The sequence below is a fragment of the Lepisma saccharinum genome, chromosome 2, assembly GCF_977018435.1.
Source record: "Lepisma saccharinum chromosome 2, izLepSacc3.1, whole genome shotgun sequence".
Taxonomy (NCBI): Eukaryota; Metazoa; Arthropoda; class Insecta; order Zygentoma; family Lepismatidae; genus Lepisma; species Lepisma saccharinum.
This window is the reverse complement of record NC_139230.1, coordinates 59,924,876-59,931,457: the sequence shown is the minus strand read 5'-3', so window position 1 is coordinate 59,931,457 and position 6,582 is coordinate 59,924,876. Positions and strand designations below refer to the sequence as shown.

The window sequence follows — 6,582 nt, the reverse complement described above, 5'->3', positions numbered from 1 at the left end:
CAATGCTATTATTCTTACCTTGTGATCGAGTCCTGAGTTCAATACCCTGGTGGAGGCATAATGCAATGGTTAGGATTCCACTTCAAAACTGTAGGTCCAGCCCCAATTAGCCTATCTGAACATAAAGTGGACTTGAAACTATACCTCTCCATTTACTACAATATGTATGTGTGCGCGAATGCATTGTAAGGATATGATACATTCACAAAGAAAAACAGTTATGAGGAAAAGGTGAAATATGTTTAAAATCCTTCCAAGCAAAAAACAAATTCTCAATGTTTTCAGATATTCAGGAATCCTGTGAACATGGGCGTCCAGAAGGGGGGCCATGGCCCCTCCCTGGAAAATGAATGTGTACCTAAAAATTATATATTTCACACATAATTTCATTTCAATCACAGTAATTTATGTTAATTATTATAAATTCGTTGAAGAAACATGATAATTTCAGACTGAAATATTGTTTTTTGAGAGGGCACCACTATTTTGGAGGAAAATATGTGTCCTTTGCCCCCCCTGGAAAAAATTACCTTACTTGCCCCTCCCTGGAAAAAATTCTGCGGACTTCCATGCCTGTGAATAACATAATAGAAAGCAGAAAGGAAAACATAGCCCTCAAACCTTAAAATTTCAATGTTTTAGCATTTATGGAAATACATTTCCATAATGAGACTACTTTGTTGGTACAATAATTATTATTACTTAAATTAGGAAATATTACAAAAATATCTGTAATTGAACTGAAAAAAAATAATTTCACTTCAAGTTCCTCACAATGCAACAAGTAAATCACAAATTGCACTCATAAACACACACAATACTATAATAAGCCGAAGTTTTTCTGTAGGCAAATGATGAAAAGATTCTCTCTCCTTGACCACATGAATTCTACAAAAGTCTGAGAAGTTCCTAGATCTGACTTTATTCTCATCTTCAGGGTAAAGGTAAAGAAGTAATTCTAGCCTGAAGATAGTGGCATTATTCTCAAAAGTTCAGAAACAGTTGCAGAACCCACTTGATCGATAGCCCAAGAGAATCAATTCAACATAAAAAATTAATAAATAAATAAGTAAAATAAGATTTAAAAAAACCTGGATTTTACGGACATTACTACCAATCTTCCATCCCTGCTATTGGTGCAATCCTCAAATACTTTTCAGTTTTAAAAATGGAATTTTCAAATGAGATATAATAATTCAAATAATATAAATAATTTATTCTAATCAACCAAGTACATAATTATAATTTACTTTTTATTTTTTTTCACTTTACACTTGTTTCTTTGCATTTTGTCAAATAATTACTACATTGCACTTGTGCTTTTTTCTTCTTAACTTAGGACCCTTCTGCTGGATTAAATCACCTGGGAAGAAGAAATATACCATTAAGGAATTTGATACAAAACCAAATGCTATTGCAGCAGCATAAATTTAAAATTTCATTAATTCTCAAGTAACAGAATAACATTGTCAAAGGTGTTCAGTGGTGCGTAAGCTCAGTAGTAGTTTCCCACTGATACAGTTCCCTCAAAAAATAAATACATATGTGGAAAGGTGGCAGAAATTGTCACCATTCCATGAAGGCACATGGTTCCACATTATCTACTGGCTACAGTGGAGATGATGTGATCAGTACCATGTTTCAGCTGTCTCACCCCCTCCCTTCCCAGTTACCCATAGAGTAAACTAATTTGAAAAAGTAACTATACTAACTTAGCTACTAAGCCAGCCCTGGTTTATTTCAGTCTGTAGAGCAATGACATGGTATGCCAAAGAACTTGGTTTGTGTCCTGGTCAAGCCTGAATTTTCTTTGCAAAAATTTCTACGCAGTACATCTCCTATGTGAACCATGACAATCCAGTTAGTTGGGTGTCTGTACTGCCATGAGACAATTGAAGTCTGCATTATGTCAGTTCAAAACAAGAAGAGAACTTCTTATGTACGTTTTTGCAAGTTTTCATTTTCAGTGTCATTACGAGTATTATTAAAGTGGTTAACAGAAAACCAAACTAAAATTAAAAAAAGCAATGAAACAAGAAATGGAGATACAATAACATGCTGTACTGTAGCCTGCATGTTGAAATGCAATCATGAAAATATGTATTCCATATTTGTTTTTATTTGTAAAATGACATATATCATCATCATCATCAGTATTCCACCACGTTTTCCACATTTTTAGAGAAGTTTGCAGATTTCGTCCATATATTTAATAGAAACATAATCCATATTTAATGGAAACATGGTCTCCACTTAACGTTTCATGAAATTTAGTGTATAGCTGTGGTAAATTATGGTATCACAGCACTGGTGGGGCCCAACTTCCACATTGCGCTGTGCCTTCATGTCATGGTGCATGATGGGCTTTACCTTACTTCCGTTCCGTGTGTGCCAAATCATATGGTAAACCCATTCAGTGTTTAAACCATTCATCTTTTAGATGTAAGAGACAATACTAAGATGAGAAATGACCAATATTATGATTAAATAATAAATGGTACAGTGGGATGCACAAGTATTGGGTCAGCAAATTGTCCATAACAATTTTCATTCATATTTCTCTTGCTTCTTTCGTGTTTTTAGGGACTGACCTTTTATGTATGCAAGTGCTGGTGTAGAAATTTTCAGCAGCTTGTTTGACATTTTGTTTCATTTTTTTAAGCACTCATTTCGTAAAACAAGGGCAATAAACATGGCGATGGACAATTTACTTTGCAATTCTTATGCATCTCATTGTACAACAAACCACATCCATACTGACAAGAAGACTCAAACTCTGAATGTTTGGTGATTAAAGTATGGGTTTAGCACTAAAACCACATTGCCACTGACCCAACCACCTGTTTTATGCACTGAATTGATGTGAATATTTCAGGAGAATTAAAAATATTTGAACTACAAATTTGGAGCTTTTTAATTATTATGTGAAAGTTTGTGCAGTGTTCCATTCACACATGATACAACATACCTTTTGCCAAACTCCAATGTGTTGCATGCTTGAAATGGATACTGATATAGCATTTAGGAAGCCAAGCATTCTATCAATCCTTGCTCAATTGAAAGCATAATTTCCATGCATTCTATTAGGGACGATCCTGTAATAACAATAATAAATTTAAGAATCTCATTCAAAATATCAAATATATGAACAAACAAAAAAAAACAACTTGCATTCAATACACGTAAGGGTTATTTCAAAGAATGTCAATTGGCCCACTTTTAAGGAAAGCCCACTCTGACCTTAAATAGTTACAGGAGTTTGTATGATAAATTGGCAGCATTTTTTAAAAAAGTAGGCCCTGTGTGTTAGTATCAATTCAAGTAATTGTTCAATTCCATGACCCACTCTTTCCACATACAGCCATTCACATGGGAAGTAAAGGTAAAGGGATTGAATAATAGTTGTCAGAACACAAGATTGAAAACTTTCAATAACCTTTACCATGATTTATTTTATTTATCTTTCAAGCTAACTTCCAACCATTGAGTGAGTAACATTTCAAATTTCTTATAAAAACTTATTGGATCCATTTCTAATGGGAGGAGGGGTGGGTATTTTGTTGCTTCAGGTTCTAGTTGAAAACATGAAAAGCAACTTACTTGTGGATCTTGTCCAAAAGAGGTTCCAATGCAGTTTCTAGGACCTCCCACAGAAATTTCACAGCTCACTACCCATTGGCACAGTTCTTGGCATATCTTTTACTTTCCAGACTTAAAATCAGAATTTCTCATAAAAACCTGTAATTAAATGAATTTTGAGCATGAAAACCATAAATTATTAACAATTTTGAACAGGTTTAAACTTAATGATAACAATCAAACCATAAATTACCTAAATCTACTGTATTAAACTTATATTGTGTCATTGTTTTGATTACTAGAACTTTAAATCCAAATTTTGTCCAAAATTGCAATTCTTGCGAGAGAAAAAGAATTTTAAATCAGTCATAAGATACCTAATTACAGTTAAATATGCATGAATGCTAATTGTTGCAGTCATAAACAGTTTAAACTTGAAGGGAAATACAAAATAACACGAAGAACTAACATCTTTCATGTCAGTATCACTCAGTTTTTATGTAAAAGTGTCATTCTTGGAAAATGCCGCAAAACCGAAGGAATTTTGAATTATTACAAAAATTTTGCTTTTACTTCACATTATTTGCTTAGAACTAGTAGAAGGATTTTAAGTGGATGCTCAATATGTTATGGAACATCCAAATAGTTAATATTAGTGAAAATCAATGTTGCCATCTTATTTTTTTTAGAAAATTCCTCAGTGTTCCGCAGATAAAAATTTCTAAGTTTCAATTTTGTTTTCACATACAAAGTTAAATATAACACCTCCAACTTGTGTAAATGTACACTATTATAATTACTCACAAATTTGTATTTTTAACCATTCACTTGACATTTTGTCAAAATTATGTAATTCTACTTACCTAAATACAAAATTATGAATAAAATGAACAATATTGGGAGACCAGTTCTTCATTTATAAATCTCCCATGGGATTAAATACTTCTCAACAGATAACCTTAGCTAGATCAAAATATCTTTACTCTGATGGGGTTTAGAACCCAATATTGAATTTTACTATAATTTTGGGACTTTCAGATATATTTCGGCTAATTTCCATGATTTTTTTTTCAGTGTACAGGATAAGTGAAGGAAGGGGACAATTGAAGCACACCGTGTCATTTTTTTCCCGTAAAGCTTTTAAACCCTTCCCTGGAATTATTTATGTGTGGAGGTTCAGGATTAACAGTATCATTCAGTCACTACTGATGAAATCCATACAATTTCAGCCAGTACTTTTAGGCTGTTATGCCAGAGGAATAGTTAGGTACCCTTGACTTTCTGTACCACCAAGTGAAAGTTTTTGCATTTTTTATAAAGATTAAGTTGTTTATGTAGCTTTTCTGCTGTTTTTAGCTCAGGGAAATGAGTTATGGTGAAGTAAAGTACCTAGTTTCCTTAGCCAGAAGCAGGGAAGCTCGAAGGCTTTGTGCAAGTGCACCCAAAATATTAATAATAAAAGTCAATAATTGAAAATAAATATTAATTTTACATTTTAAATGTATTATAAAATAAAGTAAATCAAACACGAAGGACTTAAAACTCACAAAACCAAAATAGAAGTGTAACTATTGTTAGTAGTGCTAAGTTTGGTGACGTTATCATTTGCACGTATTTTAAGCTATTTGAATGTGCATACACCAATTTTGACCAATAAAAAGTTGCGAAAGTACTCCGAGATAGGAGGTTTTTAATTTACGTGAGCTGTGGTTTGGGATCAAATATCGCGGTTGTTCGTGCTTTCCGCGCTTAGAAGCACATTCTATGTTACATAAAACATCAAAACCTGTCAAGTAAGAAAAAATTGTACCTCAGAGACTGTTACTAAATAAACATTTCTACCATCCGTAACTCGGCTATTGCAAGTTTCTGCTTTCAAAAATTTCTGAGTACTACTTGTAAACAACAGACACGCACTTCATATATCGTTTGTATACTACCTAATGAAAGTGACCGGTATTTGCAATGTGGTACATGTGATAAAGACATCGATGAATTTATATCTTCCACTACACAAGCAAATTGAATAAATGCACGTGGTTTTGGCTTCGTTGCATAGTACAGCAGTACAATAATAATAATATAGGACTAATAAACTGTGTTACAATGAATTTTCATTCCATTATGTTAAAAAATAAAAACATTATACGTACCTTGAGTTATGTAGATTTACTTTCCACGCAGGCATTCGAAGCACAACCATCGATAAAGAAGCACAACACAGCAACAAAAACATACGCTTCGGCCATGTTGGCCTGTGAAAGTTGACAAGCGACACAAATGCGCATGCGCGGCTTGGTCTAAAACGGTATGGAAGTATTTCCGATTCCACGGTCGAGTCCGTAAAATTTTTACGGTAGGATGTATTAAATTTCACGGTAACTTCTAACAGTGTAGCACACAAACCTACCCATAAGCAATCAAATTCTGTAATGAAACCCGTCTCTTAGCCTTCTACGTGGATGCTATCTTACAACTTTTGACGAGAATATTTTTTTGCAATGAGTTAGACACAGAACTCACCCTAATGTTTACGAAGAGATGTATGGTCCAACATCCGGCTGACAGCGCATCTTCAGGGCTGTCATCTACTACCAAAGGTGTCAACTTCAAACAATTTCTTTGCTTTTCCGGGAAATTCAAGATGTTCAAATGTGCTCAGTCTCCCCTATGTTATTCAAGTGAACAATTAGTGTTATTGAGAGTATTATATTTTGGTTGTCTTTTTTCTCGTATTATATGTTTCTTACACTATGTGTGTAGTGCAGTCTGTGTAAATACCAGTTACAGATAGGCAACATAATATTTGACTTCAATGTACTCTTCCTCTATTTTCTCGGTACTAAATTCGAGCCACGAATGATATTCAATTTTCTGTTTTATAAGCTGTGTAATTTTGCATTCCTTGTCTACATACGGATAATTTTTTTGCATTGTTATCAAGGAGTTCTGGGTTCGAATCGCTGTGGCGGCACATAGCAGTTCGGATTTAACTTTAAACTG

General features: G+C 33.8%; 1 long non-coding RNA gene across 1 annotated transcript; it reads right to left on the bottom strand.

Annotated features, from left to right (window-relative positions):
- Positions 1–1,261: 1,261 nt before the first annotated feature.
- LOC145984439 (uncharacterized) lies at positions 1,262–5,884 on the bottom strand. The gene is made up of 4 exons (XR_014441312.1): positions 5,733–5,884; positions 3,601–3,738; positions 2,969–3,095; positions 1,262–1,363 (listed from the first exon to the last, which is right to left on the bottom strand). It is a non-coding gene; the product is annotated as an uncharacterized LOC145984439 (long non-coding RNA).
- Between the last annotated feature and the right edge of the window lie 698 nt (positions 5,885–6,582).